This window comes from Pezoporus flaviventris, unplaced genomic scaffold (assembly GCF_033815535.1).
Source record: "Pezoporus flaviventris isolate CSIRO_AGI_PZ_B2104156 unplaced genomic scaffold, CSIRO_AGI_Pfla_v1 ptg000031l, whole genome shotgun sequence".
NCBI classification, from domain to species: Eukaryota; Metazoa; Chordata; class Aves; order Psittaciformes; family Psittacidae; genus Pezoporus; species Pezoporus flaviventris.
Window position 1 is genome coordinate 64,905,972 of NW_026892579.1, and position 14,266 is coordinate 64,920,237.

Sequence of the window (14,266 nt, forward strand, 5' to 3'; positions counted from 1 at the left end):
GCAGTTGTGTGTCTATGACACCGGCTGGCTTACTGATTCAGCTGCAACATAAGCCCTCCTTAAGAGAAGCGCTTTTCAGGGGACTCAGTCTAAGGGGTGGTCCAAGTTACTGCACAGCTGCACATGAATCAGCAGCCCTGCAAGTGAGGAATCAGAATGCATAACAGAGAAGAGAATCAGCCTGAGATCAGTGTCTGTTGACCATAAAAATGACACTCCCAAATTAATGATAGTGCTAAATGGGCTATTTTGTAGGCAGTTCTCTGGCTGTGTAAGGCCTTATCTTACCATAGAATCACAGAATGGTTTGGGGTGGAAAGGACCTGAAAGATCATAAAGTTCCAACCCCCTGCCAAGGACAGGGACAACTTCCACTAGACCAGCTTGCTCCAAGCCCAGTCCAACCTGGCCTTGAACACTGCCAGGAATGGGGGATTTACCATTTCCTTGGGCAAACAAGATTGTGATCAGCCATCAAGTTTATTCTAGTGTTAGAAGAGTTAGAAGGCTGAAAATGCTTCATGAATTATTAATACTGCCCATTTCTGTACAGATGCATTACTGTTTACAGATATTGTCACTATAAAAGGACAAGATGTATTCCTTAATGCACCATTTCCTATTGCCTACTCCGTCAATGATCCACATGAAAGGAGCAAGATAGATTCAATTAACACATACCTCGGAGGTGTCTGCTGAAACAGAACACTTACAGAATAACCCATTTAATCTAATGTGGCTTTAGAGGCTAAATAATTGAACCTACATTTATTTTTGTTTGTGTTATTAGAGTTATAGGCCTAGAAAACCAGAGATTTTATGTCAGCAGACTAATAATTAAATACCTGGTCAGATTCCTTTATTGCATCAATTCAGCTTCTAACTCCCTCCAAGAGTCAACAAATCTATCAGTTCTAATTCATCCATTTTCAATCAATGCTCTGAAGTTCCCCCTCATTTCCTTCATAAAAGCTCACATTCACACTTCTGTCCCATTCTCAGATACCCCTCATCCTTCTCACTCCCATTTCTACACTATAATTCTATAACAAATGCCAGGTACATGGTTTGAGAAAATATAAAGTAATTAAATCACCAAATTCCAGGAACTGCAGCTTTAATGTGAACTCTTAATATGGTTAGCCCAATAATAACAAAAACCCCACCCGAAACCTGGTAATATTTACAAAGACTTATTATCTCTGGTCACACTAGGATTCATCAAAGCACTGCAATTAATCATCTTGATGGATATGAATATGGCAAATGTGCATCTGTCAGACACACCCACGTGCAGGGAAAGGAAATGTCTGCCAGTGTTTTCTTCAGTTCTATAAGCAATCTTTCCTTACAAGTGTTTAACTTCTTTGCCTTGTAATGTCAGATACCATAGTAGTGTAGCAGCGAGCGAATTCACACTGTAAATCAGAGCCTTCAGTCTTCCTCATCATCTATAAGCTATACTGATGACCTATATAGGAAACCTAAAATGTCACATCCTAAAAGAGCTGTGAAAGATTTAAATTAACTAAACGTGGTCTGTACAGTGAATAAAGTTACCTCCCAGTTCTAGACATAACACTGAAAGATTTCAGGTTTGCATTTGTCACAGACAAATGTCATTCTTTTCTGCTAAGGATTCATTTTGATGCTCAGAAGCAAAAAGTGCTGCTGAGTAAACGCAGAGAGTATCCCTGCATGGCACCTTCAATGAATTTGAGAGCTCCTCCATGATCTAAATAGCAGTTTTCTTGTCAATCTTGCTAAAAGGAGTAGGACTAGAGAGTGGTACTTGAATTACAAACATATTATGTGCTTTCTCTTCATGATTTCTGAAGACCAGGGAAAGAAAACAATGAATTACTGAGCTGAAATTGAGAGCAAGTTCTAAGAGCCTCACACACTTCAGCTAAACGTCGGCTAAGGAGTGAGAAAGTCGCTGGTATAAAGCACTTGAATCCATCTGCTCTTTTCTCTCAGCAGGGGTTGTTTTATGTGGCACAGAGAAGAGACTTGGATGTGGGAAAACATTGTATTCTAAATAGTAAGTACTTCTGAAACCTGCGGTGTCTTTCTGTGCCTAAATGCATCTCAATATGTGACCACTGAATGGCAGTTTTAACTGGGCCTTTGACAAAATAAAACAGGAGGAAGAAATATATATATATTTAAGTGATATGAAATCCAGTTACACACAGATATTTAAAGGTTTAAGCTCAGAACACCACCACAGGCATGTCCCACGATGCTCTTTGCTCAAGGGGATCAGCCTGGCTATGTGGGAGACCTGGCATGGGACAGGGACCACAGCAGCTCCAACAACTGGTTCTCAGGTGCCAGGGCACCCATATGGGAGTCTGAACTGGAACCCAGGCAAGAGAACTGGTGCTTTTACATGAATTAGGGCAGTGCTCATTCAGCCTCCAGTCCTGCACTGGCTTCATGGAGAAACAAGGGTGCTCAGCACCTGAGCAAGGAACTTCATAAGGCCTCAAGCTGTGAATGATCATTAAAACAAATATCCTTACGTGTGCAATTTCTGCAACACCAGCAGAATTTGCTGTGTGTATATGTTCCTTTAACCACTGTTTAACTAAAAGATATTAGGAGTGGGAAATACTGACAAATTTACATCCAGTTCTGGTCACAACAGAATGTGCTGGTGTTGGAAACAATACTCTGCCTCTGAGTACGTTCCCAAGAGCAAAGCCCTGTATGTAATGATCACAGATATGCAACACTGGGTGTGCCTGTTCATACTGCATTTTGATTTGTCCTTCACTGTCTGGGAAACAACATTCAATGCCCTTAGTCATTTCAGAGTGACATATCTGTTACCACAAGAAAACTGAAGCCAAAAACTACTACTAGTAAAAAGACCTGGAGTGAACCAACAATTCATGTTATGAAATACATTTATAAACTACATGTGCTCCAGTTCTCCATGTGAAAGTAAACTTCTCATGAGGCTTGCAGGCCAACTCTTAAAATCACAGAAAAGGTAAATAAACCATCAGGCAGTTAATACAGTCTTATATATGTATAGAGGACACTTCATGCCAACAGTCATATGTATGTATAAAGGACACCTCACGCCATCAGTATATTTTTCCCTCCACTGAACTTTATTCTCTTGTACCCTTTGCATGCTCTTTGAAAAGAACTAAAGCAGAAGGATTTAGAGTTGACACACCACAAATTCACTTGTTCTTTCACCATAGACTTGTCTATAAATGAAGAGCTAGCAACAGACTGCACCTGTTTTGACAAAAGTAATTATAGACTCATAGAACCAACTAGGCTGGAAAAGGCCATTTAAGATCATCAAGTCCAACCTTCAATGTTGCTTTTCCTATATTGATAATAACCCAATTGCAAGAGAAGGCTCAAACCCCAGTAACTCCAACCTACAAAAAGGAGAGCGGAAATTCTGTAGTTCTGTCTTTACCATGAATGCACTTCCCTTGTGCCATCACCACTCCTGTGGGAATCAGTAATCTTCATCACAACACCCCATTTTCAGGTCCAAAAAACCCTCTACACTCATTCCCCTCACCGCATGCAAAGCAGGGTAACAGCATCCAGAATTGCCCTTATTGCCAGCAGAAGGATCTGTGAGGGGCCTAGGTGTTAAGATTTGGATGAACTGTGTTGGCTGGTGACATCTGAAAATACTTGTTTCTTACCCTGGCCGAGATGCAAACAATTGTGTCAGAGCTATGCTGCTCTGAGTCAAGCAAAAGAGCAAAGTAAATGAATTGCAGGATAATATGAACAAGCAGCAACATTTAAAGCTGGGTGGCATAAGCACTACAGCGCTATCACAGTTGTTATTACCCGTCTACATTCTCAATGCTGTGCAAGGCCCTAACCTTGTAACAGATAATCTACCAGAGAAGGAAGATCCAAGCAGCTGATGACACCAAGTACATCTATTCCACAAGAAATACATGGAATGACACAATTGCCTCAAAACCCACTTCACCTACTAGGTCACAACATTATTTTGATGTTCAAGCAGCAGACAACCCCCTAACCTACTTTTAAAGTAGCTAATGGAGCGTGTGTTCCAGTTCTACAGGGAGCAGAAGAGAATGGAAATCAGAGGTCTGCTTTACCTAAGAGAATGCAGGAGGTCAAAGGTAGCACACAACAAGAGGTAAAAATAAGGCCACACATCTTGCGTGCTCCAAGGGCATTCGTATAGCTGTAGCTCCAGCCATGTGTACATTTGCAGCTCACACTGAGCAATAGAATGCTCCTTGTCCTTCTTACTACTGCAGAGAAGGAGACCCAGGAGATCCTCGGGACTCTGATTCCCTTCCATTTCCCAGTCTTATCCCAATGCTAGCACTAAGAGCAGTGAGTGCAGTATCATCACACCCATCACTCAGCAAAACCAAACCTTTTCACAGGATTTGGAGCCTTGAGGGCTAAGGGGAAGATGTTGAAAACTTCATTGTGCTCTGTTTCGTTCTGGGCCAACAGGCCCCAACCTCCCAGTCATTTTCCCTGAAGGCTGAATTCAGCAGCATGTAATCTATTTAAGGTTTAACACCAGTGATGGCTTTCAGACCCTAGGTCGGATGTAAGCGTATTTCAACTTGGTCATCACTTTCCAACACAAATATAATGGGATTTTGCTTCATGCTAAAAAAGAAATCCTTTTTTTCCCTGTTCTTCCCAGTAATATCCACATACACCAGGCAGTTTCCAAATACCCTGTCCTTGCCTTGAAAACTTGACAATGTGTGCAATAAAAGGACATGGGGGAGGCACACCCATACCACTGGCCTCGACAAGAAACACGCACACACAAAGTCTGTCTGGATCTTGTGGAATTCTTTTCCACTGCATGGAGCGGTACCACTATTGTATCCCACTCCCCCGAGCAGAGGATTCTCATCTCTCATAGGTGAGAAAATAAGATGGGATAGTTCTGTTGTGACTTTAGCAAAGATGATAATTACAAGTTTCAGGCATCATAGGTCAGGTTCCTCACCTTCAGTAACGCCACTAAAATAGTCTTCACTGTGGTCTATTGTCCAGATAAAGAAATTGAGAGACAAGATAAGTTCATCAAACAACACAATGTGAAGAAGTACTCTCAGAAGTCATCAGCTACAAATTGTACTATCCTCCACATCATCGGGATTACGTTAATGCAGTTTTGATCCTTCCCCTGCTCCAAGTATCATGTTTGTGTTGCAGAGGGATCTGAATTAAAATGCCTGCCGCTTATCCAAGGTACAAAACCAAATTCTTTCTTTAAACCAACTTAATTATATTACTTTAAATCTTTAAAGCAAACCCATCTTTTCTAGAGAGAATGAACATCCCTAGGACACCAAGCCTTCCTCTTCACTAGCACAGGTAAGTTTATGCAGTGAACTGAGACTGATCTGCAGAGTCTTGCCGTAATTCCCTCATCATTCAGGACAGTCCATAAAGAAAGAGAATGAGACATTTCCCAAGAAAAACATTCTTACTGCTCTTTGGAAAGGATGTGAAATATTATATGTTTATCCAAATAAATGAAGCCTCCAAGTCTTTAGAAAGAGGTTCCTTGCTAGTGAAGTATTAATAATGCTGAAACAGAGGATCAAGTGACTGCCCAAATAACCATATCAAGATGCACTCATGTTTATTTAACTAACACTGCACAAAAGTCTGAATCAACACACCATGAGGCAAGAACCTGGCATAAATCTCTTCTATGTGGGTAATATAAAACACTGCCTCAGTTCTAATCAGGTTATCATGTGAAAAGGGAAAGCTTTACAAGCAAGTTACACGTCAGTTTAATCTGGACTCCTTTTTCAGGATTAGATCAGGATTTCATTCCAGAAGCAAAGGCGAGATCCTGACAATCCCAGAAGACCAAAAACCAAGCACTAACAGTTTCAAGCTGGAAACATGATTTCTTCATGTGTTTGGATGAAAGAGGTGGATCACAATGTGATCATCAGAAACTGTCAGATGATTTTAGGCCAAGAATAACAATTTGTTCCAAGGGAATTCTTTTCCTTAGTCCAGAGGGAAAATGCATCAAATGACAATAACAGGGTAGAGCTTGGACTTCTCTGCTGCCAGCAGACAGATCACAGCTGTAACTACAAAGAAAGTCACCTTGAAGTGTAACGCAACTCCCAGACCATCAAGGTCCAGAAGAAATCCATTTACAGCTAAGAACTATATAAATATCACATGCAAGAGAATGCCAGGACAGTAATGTGAGAAGGTGAGAAAGGAAAATGGCCTATTGAGAGAAGGGAAGTGAGGAAATACAGCTTAGGGATTCTCTGGTTAGAAGAAAAAAGAAGTCATGAATGAAGCCTGATGTGGAGCACTGCACTTTGAGGTGTTCCTCAGAGGGCCAGGGAAGAGACTGCAGCATTGCCTGGAATAAAAGAGGGAAGAAAATTACTGCTTTTGGTACTTTATGATTTCAAATGGAAAACAGATCTAATATAGAAATTATAGTAAATTCAGTCTTAAACAAGGGATTTGGCAGGCAAAATTATAACTGGTGGTATAAATGAGAACAAAAGCTTTTCTCAAATAACTAGACATTTAGCTGGATAATCCCTAAGGATTCCTGCAATCCCAGATAACTTCTTACCTGGCCCAAATCAGAGTACCCTTCAAGCTTTATTTGTACCCTCCAAACCTTATTTATACCCTCCTCAAAAGTGCCAAAGGGCCGCTGCAGCTGCTACAGGTTTCTGGGACCCTCATCAGTGCTCTGTTTTGAATGAACCTCACCTGGCACTCATGAAAAAGGGGAAAACAAGACCAGGGAAAAGGGGAAAAATATAGGATATTCTGAGAGAATAATACATTAGCTCCTACACTACCTCAAGACTGATTACTGATGACTTTTGCTACTGCCAGAAGTGGATGCAAACCTAGATGTCAGCTGAGAACTGGATATGTACAGCAATCCCCAAACTCATAGTATGCAAAAAGCATCCTCCAAAGTCAAAGTAGAGCAGTGTTAGTAATTAGTATATGGGGGAGCACCTCTTAATAGAGCTTGCCTCCTAAGCCACTTCTAAACCTGCATGCAGGCATTTGAGGTTCTTCAGTGCTCCTGAGCCAACACCTCTGGTTCATCCAGTGGTAAAGTGATATGATGTAGACAAGCAGCTTCTCTTAGCATGCTAGAAGAAACCAAAGCAAGGTGACTGGCTGATTTTGTACCAACTACCAGCAAGTGCTTCTCTACCTGCAAGCCACAGAAACACATGTGCTCATATGGTAAATATATAACAACAGACAATTTGTAAGACCTCTTACATGCCAGGAAGGGTAGCAAAATTGTTTATGAGATCTTATAAAAAGGAAGATAGCATTTATTAATAAAAATAATCTCTGACTACACAGACTTTACTCACTCATACTCTCATATATCCACAAGCACCAGCTTTTCTTTATCAGAATGTTTTATGGCTCTAGTTCAGTTCCCCATCTTCTTGGCACCTTTTCTTTAGGTCAGTTCCTCCTCTTCATTTGAATGAAATCACACATCTGGCATTCCATAGCCATTAACATACCTTTCCTTTTAACTCTTGTTCTCCTGTTTTCTTTGGAGCCACCACAAATACTACTTCTTCCCCATGCTGGTCGTCTTATAGCTTAACACCTTTTTAATAAAAAAAGATAATATCTACATATTAAGTTCCAGAAGCAGTTCTAGTATTAGAGCTACAAGAAATTGAGGCTACAAACAATAAGAAATTGTTATATACCAAACCCACCAAATAAATTCCTAAAGTAGTATTGGCGATGTGATCACAAAAAGCACCAAACTGCTCCCTGTTGAAGAAAAATCTTATCTACTAAACTCATGTGGCCTTTGGAACAATTCTGGACATGTAACATTGTGCATAGAAAAGAAGCATGAATGGTATCTACCAAGGTTAACCCCAGGTTTATAAAGTGTTCTAATGAGTACCAATTGGACAAAACAAAAGATCCTCAGTTTCTTATGGGGGGGGGGAAGGTTTGTTCAAAGAATGTACTTCTGCACATAAATTATTTGAGCAAAGCTATATATATATATGTATATATATACAGTGTGTTGCATCTGCATAACGGTGTTTAATTCATTTGCTCAGTCCAGATCTTCGGTTTGGTGGAAAGAACTAGAAACTAATTCTCTGTGAGGAATAAATCCATAACAACACTAAATCACCAGCAGAGCCAGGAGACACCAGGTGTACACAACAGCCCAACACTTTGTCCCAGTAAGGATACCTGACATGCAGATTTGACACAACAGGCATGTTTATTGATTACAGCCTGTCATAAGACAGTCCGTCTGCTATTTATGTACAATTAGCATCAGGTTTCATCCTGGGCTGTTGCCCCTTTGGATTGAATTTTACTTGGATCTGACTACACACAAATACACCTTCTAGGGTCACATCCCTTGGTGTGAGAGGTTTTTCTCTTTTCAAAGTGACGGGATCCATTTTCAATGCGGGTATAAAAATGCTGCAATAATTGTGCTTTTAATCCAGTGCTTTCAAAATACACACATTATTAACCTCAAACTCAAAATCATTTCAGGCAAGGACATGGACATGAGCTCAGATTAAGGCTGTCCAGCTTTTCAGTCACAAAATGAGCTGAAGTTAATACTTTACAGTGTTAATTTGCACCTGCCTTATGGCCAGCTCAGGAGAACTCTGCCAAAAGCATGAGTAATCTCAACAGAAGATGACACGGGTCGGTCAGCCAGCTCTGTTAAAATGCAGGGACCAGATTCCCTGCCTATTAAAGCATTTGCTCAGAGGATGTTGTGCTACTCTATGTCTGAGAACACTGGAGAGCTGCAGAACACCAGCCCTGTGCTGAAAAGAGAGGGGCAGTGCAGCCCCACAGGTAGCCGCTTGGATTTCTTTATAAATCCAAGTACAACGTTTTGTGGTGTCCTCTAACAACAAATAATACAAAACCTGACTTTAATCCTGTGTGACTGTATTTTGATGCAGCTGTTTTTAGGTTCATTAAAAGCTGGCATGCAATACAAACATCAAACTCCATAGATGTGTGGGTACCAAATACTACAATTAACAGAAAGGCACTGACAGTTAAAGAAGAGCCAGAAACCTAAAGGAAATCCAGGCTTTGCTGCTTCCCAGACCCATCATAGTGCCATGCAGAGCTAACCGAGCTACTGTCTCTTCCTTTGTGTTGGGTTTATCAATGCAGAGCATGTCCAGTCTTGCTCTAACTCCTTCACTGCCCTGCTGTCACCACAGTGCTGAGTGCAGAGTTTGAGGGCATTTAGAATATTATGGGAGACACTGTGACATAATAGGCCCAGTGGACAATCTATTGTATTGTAACATAATACTACATTAGTATGCTACCAGTATAGTGTACCAATATTATTATAGGAAGCACAAAGATTATGAAACAACTTTCAATTTCAGGGTCTTTCATATTGCTGTGTTAAAATCCTTAAAGCACTAAGGAGATGTAGGTAGGGAAGAAGATAAACCTGAAACGTGATCACACAGGAAGACATCTGCATTGGTTTACAAGGTTCCTGGCTCCAAGTGCACATATACTAACTGTTTAAAAACAGTTGGAGTTAAGTATTCATTTTTGACTCAAATGAAATCACACTTATTAGCTCCTGATACAGTAATATGTAAGAATATACAAAGAGTGGGTTATCCTCAGGTGGGGACCCAGTTTAAAAGGCTGGAAGTCTTCCATCCAAATACATACAGTTTTTTACCTCCAGACAATCTGTTACCCTATGCAAGATTTCTGACTATGAAGATAACTGACTATGGAGATAAATTCAACACAGTCTTTACAGTTTCCAGCTGAGACTGGTGGTGAATCCCTTCCACCTCTCCCAAGTAGGTCACAGAGCACTCCTAATCAGCACCAGTATGTTATATTTTTTCACCTGTGGCTGTTTATAGGCCAGGAATGGGTTTTAAGTAAAATCCATAGCCAAAACAGTGTTGTAAAGTGAACTGCAGCAGCAGTGTTACTACTAGGGATGACCTTCTGCCATCCCAAGGAAAGCTAAACAAACAAACAAACCCCTGCGAGTCGTTACCACTCTGCCAGGCTCACACTAAACAACCTCACGTACACAGATAGTATCCAAGTTACTCCGAGAGCAGCCTGTGCTAATATTGGCAACTGAAGCCCCATTGAAACAGTCGTGACACAGGTCACAAATGGTGTCTGGCAGCATGCAGAGCCTGCTCAGAACCAGGGAAGTCACACTCATTAGTATGCTGCTTATTTCTTGTGTTGTCTTGAAGGTATCTGGCACTGTTTAAGCTTTAAGAAACAGACTTTGCCTTCAAACATTCTCAGAGCTTGTCCAAGGTTCTAAAGAGCACCAAAAGATCATTCTCCCATCTACCTTTATTGATGGGAGCTGTGCATTCGGCTAAGCAGCATGTTTCAGTATCACCTCTAAGTGTTCTACGCTGCAAATCTGACATACCTTTCTGTAGTAAGCTTGTACTACAGTAGATTTGTGGTGATGCTGCCAAGGGCAGCCCAGAACTGAGAAGCAGGTTTTCAAATAAAACAATAATTTGCATGTCAGGCCCATAAAAGAGAAGGATGGAGAAGGAGATTCTGCTCATTGTGTTTTAGCCATCTGGTTGCTGGACAAAGTTATCTTTCCACATGATGTAAGTCCATGAGAGAATGGGCTTCCCCACACAGCAAGGAAGCTTCTTGAAGGGGTTAAATGGCCTGGAATTTTTTGCCCTGTGGGTTTCTCAGATAGCACACTTCCCTGCGTGTACTGAGGCTTCACAATGAAGTGTTAAATGTTGTCTTTACTTCAGCCTTCATGGAAATGTGTATGATTAGATACTTACCTAAGTAAATGGGGACAGAGACTGAGTTCAGAATACTTTTATCTGTCTCACTGATATGGGGATAGAGCTCATGACAAGCAGGCAGGATGCATTCAAATGGTCAGAAACAAGACTGCGAAGTTGGTTTCAGCTCTTTTTCCGCTTGATCAGCTGGTGGTCACTCACAGACTTTACCACTGTGGTATTTTATGGAGCAGTTCAAGAGGAAGACCTAAGGCCAAGAATCACAGGTAGCACAGATCATGAATATAGAAGCCTGGAGCTGGATTGATGTCTGAAAGTTCTCTTGCTCCCTTTACCACAAAGCTGGGTAGCCATTTAAATTAGCCTGAACTGGTCTGTCTAAAGCTGTCTGTCTGTGTAAACAGCAGATTAGAAGCATTGTATAAAGGCATTGAAGTCATGCTTGAAATGGGGCAGTTATTGCATAAGGATGTCATTAGTGAGTCAAGTAATTCTTTCCTAGATTCAGTAGTAACACACTGCTTCTCACAAAGCAGTGGGGTGTAAAACAGTAGCAAGTGATAAATGCTACTTTTCAATAGTTTGCAAGACATTTGTGGAGTATATTCCCAAAGCTTGTCTATATGGTTTAATTTAATGTCTGCTATCAGCTTACTCTGCTCAGCACTGTAAATCACATCTGTGGTGATAACTTAGACTGCTGTAGTTTGAATTGTGTCTGCTGCATCACAGTTTAGTCCTCAGCGATGTACTTTACACAGACTTATAACCATAGTGGTTGCCCTGTACTTTAAAATCACTCTGAACTGACAAAGTGCCCTGTCTGACTGAAACTTTGGATTGCTCCAACTCTTATCTTTTTTAGTAAGAGAGTTTCTACAAAGATGCAGGTATTTAAAACCACCATAAAATATGTCAATATTATTGGGTGTATGTAAGCACAACAGCCACACCACTTTCAGGTTCATGAAAGAACAGATTACTGCTGGTTTAGGGCTCCCAGGGCTCCCAAGATCAGCAAGTTCCTGATCCCTTCCATGTCTTATCACTGCCTCTGTAAATTAGCAGAGATTCATCACTGGGAGAACAGATTGGGGTGGGTGGGTTAAGCTTGTGTATTTGCTAAAGAACCATATGGATCATTACAAGGTGTGCAAAGAGGAAAAGCTACATTTATCAGGAATTAAATTAACATACTTCGCAGGAAGGTCTTTGGTATTGACTATGGCAAAAGCTCCATTTTGTGAACACTTTGAAAGTGTTTCTGAAGAAGCCAAATGATAGAATAAGAAAAAGGATAGATAAATGTAACCCTTCACTACTAAGTCGTCTAAATAAAGAGCTCAGCCTATGCCATCAGGTCTTTCTCCACTGGAAGTAACTTTCCAGGTTGATTTTCTGAAGGCATAGCTGTATAGAGGGTATAGAAGTATAGATGCGGTGAGAAATGCCTAGCATCTGTGCACCCCACGCAGCAGTTACACCTCTGAGCTACATGACATGGCTGTGGATGACCATTTCCAACTAGAGGAAGAGGGGCAGGGAAGCACAGGGTCTTGCAGCTGAAGAAGCAGAGCAAAGCCCAGAGCTTGCTTCTATCAGACCCCTTCATGATGCTGATTACAAGTCACTTGGTATGTCTGACCCTTAGTTCCTCACACTCTCAAAATGGGAGTAAGGACATTGTATTCATTAAAGTACATACATTTCATGACAGAAAAATATGCTTGTCACAGGGCAAGACCTGTTAGAATGAGAGTTCAGCCTTAAGGCACTACTGAAATATAGGCAACAACAGTCAGTTTACAGTAAGGTGAACCCCATCCTTTCCAAAGAGCCAGCCCCCAAACCTGCTGCATGACCCACAGCTCCAGCTCCAACTGTAACATGCCTTTCACAGGGTTTTCTTTCTATACTTCCTTTTCATTTTGGAGGTTCCCACTGATTAATGCAACTGCTTTGGAGCTCATTCATTCAGAACGCATTGGGGAATTATTACTTCACGCTGGCCAAACAATTCAGTGATTTGTTTACAGAGAATCTGTGCTAAATAGCTGGCCTGTTGTCATGACCCTTCACCCACATCTTGCCATAGTGCTTACCAGAATGTCATGTAGGAATAAACTCAGCAGCATTGAACGGGTGCCTCCTAAGAGCAGTTAGTGTGAGAAGAAAGAGGAATTCCATATCATGTACAGTAAGCGAAGCTGTTTGACAAACAGCCCTTGCTTGTGGATGAATGAGTGGTTTACACTAGCGTTCACCACTCCATAGCCTTATGAAACACAAATAGCTACAAGCAAATGTTCTTGCATAACTGCCTATGTACGCTCCAATACAATACATCATAAAGGAATAAAGACTGGAGCCAGCTCTTCACAAAGCCCATTCCTGCTTCTGTAGATCACTTTTTTCATTGTGCTATCATTTGTCTGCTGAATTATCGTGCTTAAAATCATGCCAGTTTTCAGTGAACAAACAGTGGTAAACCACAAATGTTTGCAGATTCTGATGCTGTAAGGAGTAGATTTAGATTGGGGTGATTAAAGCAAGTTTCCTTTACCAAAAGGATCTGGTAGATAACCCCAAACTCTCCTCCTCTCCTCAAATAAATACAGCCTCTTGCAACCACAGTCTTTCCTACACTGAATCTCTTCAGCAGGTATCATGTTTCCGAAGGAGCCGAGCGGTTCTTGCAGGAGAAGGGATCTGCAGCCCAGCTAAAGGGCTGTAAATTTCCATTGCCCAGCCTGCTCCTCATTGTGTGCCACAGGCTGGCCTGACCTTTCCACAGTGCAGCCCCTGTCTTTGTGCCGTGTTCATGTGCATTCCAGCAGCCCTCGGTGCTCCCAGCACACGGTTACAACCGGAGGACGAGGAAAGTCCGTAAGACAAAAAGAGAAAGAATTCCAATAGGAGATGAAACGTGGGAGGGGCTTTGCTGCACAGTTCCTGCTGCAAATAAATGAGACCCTGATCCAGCTTCCCGTGAGATTTGTGTTGCAGTTCCTATAAACCAAGGAGATTCAAGCTCTTTGCCAGATACTTTGTCATAATCACAGAGCATGCTGAGAACGTGCATCTTTGGAGTCAAATCTCTTCCCTTAACTGGCACGTGGATCTGTGATTGATTTTGCAAATTAGGGCCCCAAATATAGAGCCATGTGCTGAAGGGAGCAGAAATGTCTTAAATCCACAAATCTGTTTCTTCATAACCCCCCATGTTTTAAGACAACTTTAGAAGGAAGGATACACGCACTTGTCCCTAAGGATACACACACACTTGTCCCTTTCCTACCACCCAACCTTTGCTTTTGGTATGTGGAAGATCCAGCTCCTACTCGCTATCCTGTCAGACCCCCAGGGAGAGCAGGCAGTGTCTGCTTGGTTGTGTTATTAGCCCCCCCATACACAGAGGGGAGGCAGAAGAG

General features: G+C 41.5%; 2 long non-coding RNA genes across 2 annotated transcripts in view; both read right to left on the minus strand.

The window, feature by feature from the left end:
* The window catches only part of LOC133273311 (uncharacterized), a 28,988-nt gene extending 21,355 nt beyond the window's left edge, over positions 1–7,633 (minus strand). Inside the window, exon 1 of the long non-coding RNA XR_009744733.1 lies at positions 7,557–7,633. This is a non-coding gene — a long non-coding RNA (uncharacterized LOC133273311). The remainder of the gene's footprint in view (positions 1–7,556) is intronic.
* LOC133273310 (uncharacterized) lies at positions 12–7,001 on the minus strand. Its single transcript, XR_009744732.1, has 3 exons — positions 4,971–7,001; positions 3,449–3,612; positions 12–137 (listed from the first exon to the last, which is right to left on the minus strand). It is a non-coding gene; the product is annotated as an uncharacterized LOC133273310 (long non-coding RNA).
* Positions 7,634–14,266: the final 6,633 nt, after the last annotated feature.